The sequence below is a fragment of the Syngnathus acus genome, chromosome 14 (genome assembly GCF_901709675.1).
Source record: "Syngnathus acus chromosome 14, fSynAcu1.2, whole genome shotgun sequence".
NCBI classification, from domain to species: domain Eukaryota; kingdom Metazoa; phylum Chordata; class Actinopteri; order Syngnathiformes; family Syngnathidae; genus Syngnathus; species Syngnathus acus.
Window position 1 is genome coordinate 1700505 of NC_051099.1, and position 14231 is coordinate 1714735.

At 42.3% G+C, this 14231-nt stretch overlaps 1 long non-coding RNA gene across 1 annotated transcript; it reads left to right on the top strand.

Annotated features, from left to right (window-relative positions):
* Positions 1-5770: 5770 nt before the first annotated feature.
* LOC119133690 lies at positions 5771-9700 on the top strand. The gene is made up of 2 exons (XR_005100181.1): positions 5771-5870; positions 8920-9700. It is a non-coding gene; the product is annotated as an uncharacterized LOC119133690 (long non-coding RNA).
* Positions 9701-14231: the final 4531 nt, after the last annotated feature.

Consider the following 14231-nt stretch of genomic DNA (forward strand, 5'->3'; position numbering starts at 1 on the left):
CCCAAAGATGAGACTGTACTGAGCTGACTCAAAAGTGTTGTTATCAGGTTGTTATTGTGCTGTACATCCGCAATGGAAGTCCCCACGGAATAAAATGTCCACTGGGTAGAAAGAGTCGGAAGGATTTTCCTGTCGGTGCTAAGGAAGCAAGAAAGCTAAATGGCTCGGCAGGATGGAAGACCAAGCAGGCAGCTGCTTATTTTCTGGACGATGAAAATGACGCCTCCGGAGCGCTTCTCCTGTCTGTCTAGTGAGAAGCAGCTGACTCATTGTGAGCGACAGCAGCAATTTATCACCCAGCCGTTGTTCTTTCTGATGATACTCAGTTGGTAAAGACATTTATTGGTTGCTTGGAACATGAAACAAAATTGGCGCCGAAAACAGACCAGGCCGGAATCTTCATCAGCCCTCACTGATCATATTATGGGCAGAGAAACTATTATGTAAATTCATATAAATGCCTTAATACTGTATGTCCCCTATAAGTGACTAATTGGGGGCATAGCACTCATCTGAAGAAATAAAAATCAGCCCGCTGCAATGAATCCGTGTTTCCAATCTTTTATATGCACTATTATTTCTTTCATTCCTCTTAGCTCACTCAATTTAAGATCCATTTCTTCATATAGCACAAAGCAATAAGTTATATTACCCCAGTGGCTGAGCGCCCGACAGAGCTAGAAAAAAAAACATTTTTAATACATCTCAGAATTACATTTTTTGTGATCGACACACTCATATCAAGGGAATGAAATGCGCTAGTAAATTGCTGTCCAAACTCATTTGCCTGGGATGCACCTGGTGTGCTTTTTTTTATGGTTGAGCATCTCGCACTAAAATAAAGCACTGTTTATGAATTATAACTAGAACCAAAGAAACAATGAGTCGGACGGCAGGAGAAAGAGCAGACATGCAATGATTTGATCATTTCTTGAATGCGCGATGGAATACTATTTGATTAAGGAACTCGCACATGTCTAATGGACTGTGAAAGGTTAATGAGACATTCAAGCTCATTTATTTTAAAGATAGTAATGATTAGCCCCATTTACGATTAAGAAAAGAAAATCGTGATAAATCAATGTCGGTGTAAATTCTGAGACATCCTTGTCATGTGAATTACTCTTTTGTGATTAGCACTTTTGTGATTCAGATAGACAGTGGGTTGATTCATTTTCTTTTCAAGGCTCCCTAAATGACTTGATTCAACTTTGAATCAATGTTGAAGATTGTATTTTTTTTTTAGAGACAGACAATGGCAGGAAAAATGATTGAGCCACAAAAATAAACCCTTACCTTTCATTTCTTGTCTTTTTCTTTTGTTTGTTTTGGTCTCTGCATGCGCTGTCCTTTTCCCTCTCGTCTTTTTTGGCCCGGCTCCGTCTCGTCTGGGCTCGTCTTGTCTCACCTAGTTACGGATTTTCTTTTCCTTGGCTTTCATTTGATTGTACAGCTCCTTCCCCGCAGCCTCCCGACATCAGTTTGAATCTGACTATGTATGGAAAATAGCCTGACCTGAAAGCAAATAATTAACTGACTGTGAGAGGCGCGTTAACATAACTTGAAACAAGACGAACAAATCATGTTTTTATTATTATTTGTTTATTTGACAGGGACAGTGTACATCAATGAATATTTCTGTAGATGCACCAGAATTAGCCAAGGGGCTATAAACATGTTTTTTTTTTCTTTAATTTACTTATTTTGATATGGTTTGATCTGCTAACCTTTGCACTTTTGCAAACTTTTTATTTGGTGAATGACTTGGAACGTTCTACAAATATCCAAGGGAAAGTCAGTAGAGTAGTCAAAAAAAAAAAAAAAAAAAAATCGACTCAATTACAGTTACTTCAAAAGATTACATAGATATAGTCCAAATGATTACTTGGGTAAGAGTAAATATTCTTGAGAAACAAACCGCTCGAGGCTAATCGATTCAAGAGTTTTAAATAGTGAGCGCAAAAGAAACAGAGACAATTGATTTTCACTGTTGCCATCTTTGCGAAGGTCACATTTAATACTTTTTGTAATAAACAGCATTCTCACAAGGTTTTTGAGAGAATTCCCGCCAGGCTTCTTGTCTGCAAACAAATCGAGCGTGAGCAAACGCGATTTCGGTCCAGGCTTTCCATTAGGCTCTGCTTGAATGACAGCACAATTAGCACCAAGAATCAGTCTCTCAAAGTGATGGATTGAAGACTAGCACAATTTCTACAACTCGGACTGATTTTGTGGAGGGGTGGGGGGGGGGGGTTCCCCTCCACATGAAGTTTCTAAAAGGGGACAGGAATGAATAATGTCGAGTTTTTGGACCTTTGGGGGTTTGTGTTAAAATAGTGTTGGACGCTCCAAGGACTGCAGCTTGACGGATGTTCGCTCACCAAATTGTCCATGAAGGACGAGAGAAGCGCAAGAGGAATGGGAACACTGAGTGAGAGAGCAAGAGGATGGAAGCAATGCCCCCACGTACGAGGTGAATGGCGGAAATTGAGAAGAATGAATAAAGAAGTGTTGAATGAAAAGCATGATTACAGATAGGCCTGCTAGACACATCTTTCCGCTTTTTTCAATTTGGGCTTGTGCTGCCTTCGGGGGCCCTTGACATAAAGAGGTGTGAATCCCGAGGGGGAAAAAAATGGGGAATTGAGACCTCCAGGGACCTGCAGGAGAAGTGGGAGGAAAAAAATATCGCAAAGTTTTGCACGTGAAATTGCCACAAAAATAAAAAGATGAACGAGTGAGGTGACGTCTCCCACCCCTGCGGGCAACCTCAGGTTATTTCATTAGCACAAGCGCCGCTGATAGCAGCAGTGATTTACGCAATCCTCCAAGGAAGCACCCCACCCTAACAGTGAGTTATCTTAAGAGGGGACACCGGGTGTGTTTCTTGCAGCGCTATGCAAAGCGCAGCCGTTCTTCCGCATCCGCGAGGGAGCAAACATTGATGGAACAGTTATTGCTGTTTTCTTGATGCATACATAGTTCCATCTATTACTCTGTGTCTGAATTTACTATACAGCTATAAAGCAAAGTCCAACTTTCACCAAGGATAGATTTACACTGCATGACTAATAACGTAGATTTATATTACAAGGAGAGTTAACAACCTTTCAGGCATTAGCCACGGGGGCAATGACCCACCCGCCCCTGAAATATGCTGCTCGATCAAATAATTGACTTTTCAGTCTTTTTAGATTTTCCCAGGAATTTATTTCAACATTTCCACTCGTCTTCTATAGGGAACATATATTAAGTCTCGACTAGCATTTTCTAAAGAATTATTAGGGTTGGTAAAAAAAAAAAATTGTTTTGCGGAGCCCCTGAGATATCACTGGGAAAGTTCAACAAAAGTTTTCCACAGACAAACACCTGGCAAGTAAGACACTTTGGAAATGTTGTAAAATGGAACAAATGAGTCACTTAAAAACAGATCACTGCTATTTTCATGTGTTATATTTAAATAAATAGAACAATACAGTACATGTATACGTATCTATACAATAAAAAACAATTTTCTTTTTTAATAAAAAATGACCTGACCTGTGAGTGTAATAAGTAGCAACAAGAAACAATTCCTCAGCGCTCAGATATTATTGATAGTGTCCAAAACAAACTTTCACCCAAGCACAAGAAAACAAAATGAATTGGAGTTTTGGTAAGACCTTGAAGTAAAGGCTTTCACAACTTCTATCATCGTTTTTCTTTTAAACACTCCACATTAATCTCCCAAGTCTACCTAAGCGGATCCAACATAAACCCACGATTTTGAAAATAGTTTTTCCAAGTAGGGTGACTTATCTGATGCCAGAGGCTGCAAGACGTCAGAGGTAGTGAGCTCCACCATCAGCACCACTCCTCTGCACACCTTCGCCTCCCTCTCATTGCCGACACTTTTCAGAAGCACCTAATACACCATCCAGATTTATCTCAATTTGGCTGCCTTTTCATGGCTGGCTGTGAGTGACCTACTTGCAAAGCCTAACCTGGATGAAAGATCTGCTCCCTGCTGTGGAGAAAAAGACATCATCACATGTGCTTGCGCAAAAATAGCTGCGTTGTGTTGTCGTGCGTGCTCGGTGAATGGATGGCCCCGCCCCCTTTCCATCTACCTGCAATGTATTTTTCATGCCTGAGTCTTACTCAATATAAATTTGACAACTCATTAATGGCCTGTCGTTGACAACACCTGATTGAATCATGACAATGAGTTCAATTTCTTCCGATTGTTCACGCGTGACTACGGCTCAATGCGATCAATACCTCATTTTGATGGGATCTGCACCCGCAAGGAAACAACCGTCACAATCTTCCTTCCGAAGCCGTCATATGGTTGATAGAATTTTCGGACGGCAACTTTCCACTTGTTTCGTCTAACCTCCTAAATGTATTTATGTTTTTCCTATTAGGAAAATATTGGAATTGCCCATATTAGCATTCTTCTTCAAACCCTGCACAAAAAAAGCAGACATACCACAATGCTAAATTGTTCAATATTATTTGCTCTATGGTTGGGAGGGCAGAAGAAATAAATATTCCCACCACAACGCCATCAACATTCCCTTTTGTTTGAATGAATAACCAGCAGCAAAAGCAAATCTGAGATCACACAGAAAAATTGACCATTCCCTTTTCGCCTGGAATGTTTTCAGGAAAAAAAAAAAACACGCTCTCCAAGTGGTGGTGAAGACTCAGCTGCAGACATCTTAATCTGTCTCTCTTACAGTGAAAGGCCACACTATCCAAAGCCTTCCATGATACAGCTGGAAAAGCTTTAGTGACTAAGTGCACCTCCACCCAGGGGAATTAGCAACGGAAGGAGGTCTCTAAACGTGATTCTGGCAGATTCCGAATGATTGTCCTTTCCAAACTGGCTCCCGTAGCCTTTTTCTTTGGAAGCGTCAGGACATCTTGCTTTTTGCCTGCCTGGTTGGTCGCTAGAGAAAGAGATTTTGTCGGACTCAGAGAAAAGCGGACATGACTGTTTTGTCGGGCGGAGATGAGACGGTAATGGCAGCAATAATAGAACGGGGGAAAAAAACAATACGGTGCCTGCTGCTTTTTGTTCTACTTCATCATATGGGAGGAGTGCTGTGTTGAAAATTAAGGTTTACAGAAAGAGGCAATAGACAATACAAACCAGCCGGATAAAAAGCAGCAGGGTGGGTCTCCTGTCGCCCATGTCCTTTCCAACACCATCTGGAAACTTTATTATTCGTTCTACAAGTTTTCCGTAGCAAAAAATACAACGGGTTATGTGAGGTTTAGTGATTTTGTGACGGCGCCTCGTCCATCTCACCTCTTTAGAGGAGGCAATATAAACCTCGACATTTTCTCTGAGAAAGGACACTGTGACCCAAATAGTTGGTTTGTGTAACATGTAATATCTTTGTTTTATGTTTAGTTTGACAGCAAACTTCATCAGGGGTGGCTTTAAGATGTTGCTAGACAAAAGATCAGGACCTATTCACACACAAGTTCTCTGTTTTTAATTAAAAAAAAGACTTCCCTGCACAGTATTAAATTGAAATTTCAAACCATTACAAGTTGGGGGAATTTAGAATATCCTTTCCATTTGTAGGAATGTGCAGTAGCGGGAAAGTGGCTTATTTGTCTTTATTGGGGTCTGCATGGCAACGAGCAAATGCAAGGGGGTGTGCTTCCTGGATTTGCTTTTGGACTCTTCTGCCATTTTGTAGGCAGCACAGTGCCTCAACATGAAAAGAGCTTTCCTAATTGGCTGCTGCTTTCTATGCACGTTCCGTTCCACGCTGCCACATCAGATATTCACCAAGAAAATAATAGTAGCGCACAGCGGTGGTAGAAGAAGAAGGATGAAGGGCGTGCGAGTTTCTGCGCACATTGGCAAGCAGGTGAGAGAAAATGAGATGCTGGGATAGAGCCAGGCAAGGCGAAAGCAACTCCAGGAAGGCTGAGAAAGGCGAAGCGTGCGTGGCTAAAAGTGTCCCTTCCCCATTTCCGATTTGAAGGATTCCATTATCTTGACATAATCCATCCAAGATCAGCTTACTCTCCATTCCGTCGTGGAAGATTTCACAGTGAAAGAGGCTACTGCATCTCAATCAGGTCATTGTTTCACCCTTCAAGGGCAGGTGGACAACACTCATTTAAAATAAGAAGACAATGGGCACGATGGAACAGAAGCTGCTGTTTTCCACAGCTCACACTCGCACGTGCTGAAATATAGATTGGGCAAACACAACTCAACCGAACCTGGGCATTCTTTTAAGTGAGCCCAAATACTACAAGAGGTACGAGAATTTGCTAATCTATCCAATTTATGCAACGTGTTTTTAATTTTGGTGTGGATCGAGAACATATTTTAAACAGGGCTCGCTATATACGTTCTTTAGCAAACTGTGATTGCCTTCCTCTGGCTCTATTCTGTACAAACAAGCGACACTACCACTTGCTCTCCAATGCACTCCTTTGGGAGTTTGGCTCTCGGTGCGACAGCCTGGAGCTGCACTCGTACTGAGCCTATGAATAGGAAGTGGGCTGCGGGGCCAGCTGAGGTGACGGATTGGCCTCTGCGGCTTACAGCTAGACAGGTGCTCGGTCAGATATCGGTGGAGATTTTAATGTGCTTTGCATGCGTGAGATGCGCAAAGATGGAAGGATGCCAGAAAAACAAAGTTGTGAGAGAGACTTTGCAAATGAATTGAGGAGTGACAGAAAAACAAGAAGACTGACATGGTTTTGAATGAGACTTAGAAAGGATGTGGAATGAGTCACAGGAGAGCCGGAGAATGACAATAAGACGGCCCGCATAAAGGACTGGTGTAGAATGTGCTTGCTAAAAATGAAACACAATGAGATGGCTTCACCGGCAGCTTGGATTGTCATCCCGGAAGATTTGCTAAAGTTGCAAATGCTGCAATTTAGCCTTCACTTGGCTTTGAGTTCAGCTCAGTTCCAATGAAATGAACGAGTGGCGTTCAGCGAGGACCTCATTGTTTATTACCAAACATTAGTTTGGGATGCCAACCCTAATGTCACAATCTCTTGGAATGAAAATTTTCAATTTGTCACTGTTCTCATATTTACTGCACTCTCCCTTGCACACTTTTGCTGATCACTCTGTTTTAAATTAACTTTGCTTGGCCCTAGAGCTAAAGAAAAAGTGGACCACAGTTCTTGCAAAAAGCTCTGGCACATCCTCACTGTCTCCAACCGCTTAGTATGAAGGCCTGATTTTTTTTTTTTTTTGACTCATCGCCTCATCTTTTTCTTAGCTATAGACCTCCTTTTCTGTCTTCTTATCACCCCCCCACAGATAAATAATAAATGGAGCATCACTAGAATTGCTGTTTCAGATGAGCAGCTGCATTTTGTGAGTCAAGTGCCCTTAATTTCACCCGACGTGGATAGCGTCAGCGCCAAAAACTTCTGAGCAAGACAAGTTTCGGATGGATTGCTAAAATCTTTTTTGCATCTAGGGCAATTACTGTGCAAGGGTATATGAGATGAGAAGGCATTGGAAAAATAGGGCTGGGCAGAAAATATAAGACGTGTTTAAGATTTGCAAGAATTTCCTCGACTGGGTCTGGCATGAGGAGATACAGTTACTGTATATCCTCAAATAAATAGATGCAGTGATCCAGCTTGTCCACTTGAGAAAAATAAACACCTCTTAAAATGGCCGTCTGCTAGGTCATTGAAATGTATCAAATATACCATTTAGCCGACATTTGTTCTATCATGATCTATGCCAATCAAACTTCACAATATACATACAGATTAAAAAGCTTAATTATGCGACAGAACACTTGTCATCACTACTTTACCCTCGAGATCCCCCCCCCCCCCCCTCGTTGTCTAAGGGAACAGATAAGGCCGCCGTAGCTTGGCGGATAAAAAAAAAAAAAACGACTTTCTCTGAGCTGCGGCGGTTTGAAGGAAGCCAAATTGCAGAGTCGATCTGGTCATTACACACGGGGATTATGGCAGAAGCCGGCGCCTTGTACTGCCAATAATTAACTGAGAGGAAAGTTATAGATTCCAGATAGTAGCGGGAGCTTCTTTATGCAAACGTGACAGTGGTTAATCTGTGTTTAGTAAGGAATGTTTTGGCTCTAATTGTTAAGAGCCGCCCATGTGCGGGTGTTTAACTAAAATCTATAATTCACACGGAGTTTCCGATACGGGCAACAAAAAATATTGGATGAAGTCAAAAATTCAACATTTCTATATTTTGAGTTGAGTTTGGAGACTCAGCTCCACAACAAGTGACAGAAAATGGCTTAACACACCCACAAGATGCTCTCTGCATGTGCTAATTTTGTTTTGGACAGCAACGCTTTAAATCTGGCCCCTTCCTGTCAGAATAAAGCAGCTGTAAACTAAAACCTCCCTTAATCGCCTGTGGCTAAAGGCTCTTAATCTTCTAACATTAAACTGATGCAAAAATGTGTGTTGCGGACGCCTTAGCAGCACTGCGGCTACTCCTGTCAATGCCACGCTCTCCCGGGAAGCCCCCGATTGGCTCTTCGAACTTCCTTTTAAAGCAGCCAAATCTCCAGACGTCGTTTCTGGCGAGCCGTGAAGAAAATCTTCCCCGCAAACGGGATTTTGATTGTATTCATCCCTTGAACCCACTGCCGGCGCCGGGTGTGGCGTGGCGGGGCAGAGGGAGTTGGGGCATGAAGATTGGTTGACAGTCAATATTATCATCCAGCTTCCCTCAATCGACTGTCATTCTCACTTACACAAGGAAGCCTGGGCAACTATTTACAAGAGGGGATTGAATGGTCGCCATCTTTCTTTGACCATTCATTCAAAATATGGCACCGAGGATGCGTTCTTCACTGCAGCACTAAATTGTTTAAGAGTTGGTGTTCCAGAAATAAGAAGCCCCACAACACACTCCTTTCTTCCCTCCCACCATCTCTCTCCTAACAGCACGCCGCTCTCGACCTCAACATGGCGGGCGAGACAACAGCAGGCGAATCAGCGGCCGCCGCTCTCGGTCACTAATGAGTACGTACAAACCAACAGTCTGCGTTTACAAACTATCCATCTCACACTTTTTTGTTGCGCTAGCCTTTTCCAAAGTCTTTTTTACAGTTACCTGCCTGGATGGAAGGGGAAAAACTGAGAAAGGTTCTCTTGGATGTTTGGCTGACATTTATCATCTCACGCCAGCGCTGACAGCAGAGAAGGGAGACGGTGGAGCTCGGGATGCATGAAACCATTTTGTTTTTTCTTTTATGTTAGTGAGGTCATGCTGTGCCATTGGTGCATTTTAACTTTAACCAACTTGTCGGCTGCCCAAAGTGTCCTGCTGAAAAAAACTGAGACAAAAGCTTCTTACAGATAAATTCAGTCTCTCACAGGCAGTCTGAGAAAGGCTACTCGATAATCGGGTCAACGAGTTTACGTTGAAGGAAGGAAATTGATTCCATGATTAAGCAGCAACCGATAAACTGGGGCTTAACTTATCGGCTGCCTAAAAAGGCTGCCGAAGAATTTGAGAGCGAAACAAAAGAGACGGAGGAAATTTTAGGAGCGAATTGTAAATAGTGGATGACCTGTAACACATCCCGGTGGAAACTGTCACTGAGTATTTACCACGTCTGCTTTCTGTTCTCAACTCCCTTGAACTATCTCCATCTGCCCCCTTTCCTGCTGCGCTCAAGCTCTGCTGATGAAATGATGATGAAATACATCCCTACAGTCTGTTCTCTTGGAGTACTGTAAGTTATTTCCGCTATCCTAACAGTGGGGAATTTGATTGGACTCTGATTGGCTGCTTCCCGTTTGCAAAGAATCAGCCAGGCAGTCGACTGATTGTTCTCCTCTTGCTCTGTTCTTTTCTTTCCCCTCGGTAATAGTGGGGGAAAAAGTTTGTCCGACGCCGCTGCGACTCCGTGCCTCATCAACTTCAAAGTGAATTCCGCAGTCCTTTTTTTTTTCCCCCCGCCGGCATACTGTGGCATCAGAGCACGGGCCGTCCCAGAGTTGCGGCTCCCCGCGGAGGGGGAGCAGGTTGTTGCCGCAGCGCTTAATGAAGACCTTGCGTTCGGTGTCATCAACTTTTTCTTGTCTATGAATTTCATCATCAACAAGGACACTGACACCTTTGGATTGCTTTGTTTTCTAACCAGAATCTTTTGGTCAAATGTGGAGTCAAACTTTGATCAAACAAAAATACTGTTCGTCATTAAGCGAAAAATAGCCGTGCTCGTATTTGAGATGCACTTTTTAACGATCGAGAACTTAAGCCTCAGATTTTGGTGCATTTGTGTTTTCTTCCGGCCCACACTGATTTGCGAATCGGTATTCATCTGGGTCCCATCAGCTTCTCTCAGCTTGCGTCTCCAAATGGATGTTCTATTCTCGAGGCCTCTAAGTGTCTTGTACTTGTGATTGACCGTATTCTCTTGCGTCCTCTTTGGTTCGCCTCCTTTGAATTTTCACTGCAAGCTGAGCTGTCAAGCTCCGGCAATTTATTTGTCTGTCTTCAGCCTTAGCCCGGTGGCTGGCGAGCTCTCGCCATAGAACCCAAGCCCTCTTTGCAATAAACACTTATCTCAGCACCTCCAAAATGTCTGTCTGCATGTGGGTTCCCTAACTGCCAGAATGAACCATTGGGCAGCTCAGATAAACCGCAGCGCCGCCGCTTGGGTCTACATCACGCAGTAAAAATGAAAAATGACAGAAAGCCAACAAGGGCCGATGGGTGGAAAAGTCAAGCATCATAAAAGAGGCTTATTAAAAGGTGACCTTTCCCAACTCCAACACCTATTTTTAACATTTCATAGCAATTACATCTCGGAATTCTCTCGCCTGCTCTAATCCCGTCTCAATTACCTCACGCACGCATCTCCTCTTTGTCCTGGCTTTATTCTTAGACGCGGCACTTCATTACATATGCTCACATCTATTTTTTTATTTACCTGTTTGCTACAGCATAACCCCCCCCCTTCCTTATGATTGTGAAAGCTACCATAATCACATCAGCCCGGGCATCTGCTGCACTACATCCTCCTGCTCGACACCGATAGAAGTGCGGCAGGTTTGTTTTCTGGCAAATGTTAATTATGTAACCAATTACACCATCACAGAGCTGACGCGCCAAAGCTAAATTAAAAGTGATTGGCTTCATTACTGTGGCCCGAATGCAGCGTGCGCACTGGCCTTCAAGGAGGACCCATTTAAAGTTACTTTACCCCCCCGGGATGATAACATTTCAATCTGTGGTATGTCATTACACGATGAATTTTCCCTGCATTAGTGCCGCATATATTTCAAGTAAATTGGATTTATGTTCATTTGGATGCATGTTTAAATATGCTGTGAGATCTCAACTTTCACACTCCTATAGCCTTGAACCATACAGGCACTGTTTTAACATGAGTCATATTTTTAACCTTCCTAACTGTAATAAAAGTAGAATCACAACATTGTAAAAGTTGAAATTGACGAAGAGAGCAGTACTCAACACAGCTCAAGTGAAGCATGACAACTGGCCACCAATATCCGACTTGCCGCATTATGACGTTTCAAAGCTCCTATTTTAAGAGCCCTACGGCATTTGACTTTGGAGCTACCACTGTATTCTGCTTGTTTGTATTGTTCCGCCCGATCGCTCGGGCGTATTTGAACAACCTTTCAAGCTACAAAAGGCCAAAATCTGCATAAATCGTTTGCTCTTCACAGTCAACTTGCGTGCACCATCATACACTCTGATTCAGACTCTGAGTCAGGCGTCCTGTCCGTAGAGTATGAAAAAAAAATAAGAGTAATCCATAATGCGTTATCCCAAAAGGTGCTGTACTGTATAAGTTATGTTTAACCCAAGCATGGTTGCAGTTTTGAATGAAAAGCAACTCGAAATGACAAATCCATGAGAAATAGTAAATGCAGAGTCAGTGCAATTCATGGAGGCAGCCACATTCATCACTGCCTATTCACCATTCACTGTAGTATTGGGACGCATTATCAAGAGTCCCACTGTTATTTATCACTTAGGAGTCCCTCAAACATCTGCACAAAAGACAAGCTTACAACAAAAAAACATTTGCATTTGAGCCAAAACTGCAGACGAAAAAACACCAGCCTCCAAGCCAAAAGGGGGAAAAAAAAAACATTAAATGATAATTGTAAGAAATCTTATCTCGACCATTATATGATCATGTTGGGTGATGTGAGATGACATTTTGCATTCCAAACACAACTATTGATTAAAATGTTTTGGCATAGAAAAAAACACTTTCCCAGAGTTGTGCAAATCACAAGTAAAAGGCAGATGGGAAATCATCCATTTTCGTTGTCATACTTCCAGAAGTAAATTGAAATTTAAAAGCGTGCTGAAGTGTTTATGAACAAATGTAATGAAAAACCATGTTGGGATGTGTTAATCAAATCCAGAGAGAATTTCACAACAGTAGCAGAGGGGAAAGCCATGAGGGGAAAGATTAGATGGATGAATTTCAACTAAATGTTTGTGATGAATACAAAAAAAAAAAATAAGCATCACTGATTGAGGACTTCACCATTGTGAAGTCGAGAAAAGTCATTCTGTAGCGCTTTGTTTACTTTTCTTGCAAATTGTCCTTATCAGGCACCAAAGGTGGCAATTTAGAGGCCAGCTGGGATTCATTTTGGGATTTTTTAAGCAAAAGATCCTCCAATGCCCATCCCAAGCCTCTCAAATTAAATTCGCCAACACATCCAGTAAACGATGCTCAAATCCCGACCAACCCATCAGGGAATTACAGAATGTCGAAGCTAGCGTGTCTCCAAATGTAGCTAATCCCTTTTAATCAAGAGTGTGCAAATGTGCTTCAGTCAGATCTGATTTTCAGACACCATCAACAAACAACTTTCACCCCGCGGAGATTAAAAGGCTGATTGGTGTTTCGAGGGCCCCGACGAACATCATCATTACAGATCACGTTCCTAATTTAAGAGGCTCGCACCATATCTGCTGTATCATGTAAACAGAGATACTGAATTTGGGGACATTAGTCAGGCCTTATACACAATTATACAAGCGTGAGTCACAACGTTTTAATATGCTATGTGATTCTCATTCACACTCTGTGACCCACTTTTCTTGAGTTTGTCACTTGAACATAATGACAACGTGAAAATAGGAGTCACTCATCTTGTCCAGCATTGGAACATTAGCCTGCTCAAGGGTGGAAAACATAAGATTAAGCCAGAGCTTTGTGGGCTGTTTTCAAAGTCTGCCTGCGCAAGCTACTTAGTCTAGTCGCTGAGCTTTCGTCATAAAAAAAAAAAAAAAGTAGCAGTAAGTAAGTGACTGAATTATTCCAAGGCTCTGAATAATTTCCCCGTCTACACGCCCCCCCGGTTGACCTAGTTGGAAAGACAAAGCAGTCGAAGAATCCCTCTGACATTCCGTTTGTTTGAAGTTAAGTGACTTCTTTGAGGAGTTGGGTTTGATAGCAGGTACACAGCATGACACCGACTTGATCAAGGTCCGATTCTACCTGGAGCGACGGCGCAGGAAAGGGGAAGTGACCGTGACGAAGGATGAAGAGGGGGAGTGGAGGGATAGAGATCTGGGGGGAGCATGAAGGGAACGTTTCCCCGGCCTGCTTCAGTGTGACCGCCTCGCTAAATTAATTCTGTGCAGCAACTGCAAAAATGGAAATGGAAAAATATCAATACTTGTATATGATGTGCACGAGATCAGCAAACTAAACTAAAGCTAGCCTGTCTATGGTGCTCCCCATTGAATGTTAGCATTTAGGTAACGGACTTGATGCTCGGCTACTGAAATTGGCATAATGTTCAATGTACACAAAATCAACAAAGTAAGATGGAACTGAAAATATTGTTGGTGTCATCAGTTGCTCCTAATGTTTCTTTAATAGTCCAATAGTTGATGACTCAGGTGCAAAGTACATTCCTTCATAATACTTTAATCAAAAATATTCTCCTCTAAACTTTTCTTAATCTCAGTGTCTGTTCCCTCTGAAAAAATATTTGTAAGCACTTCTAAAACAATTCCAACATGACACATGACCCAACACTGCCCCCTTAAGGACAAAAAAGGGGTAAAGAGGTTGGGGGGGCTTGCATTTTTATTTTATTTTTTTAAAGTCTAGGTATGATAAGTAAAACAAGTAAAATAGGTACACAATCAAAAGGATTAGATGACAGACTGGCAAGAAGATTTATGAGTGCAAGGGGAAAAGGCCCCTTGTTAACATTGGTGCTCTTCTTTTTATGCCAAGTCA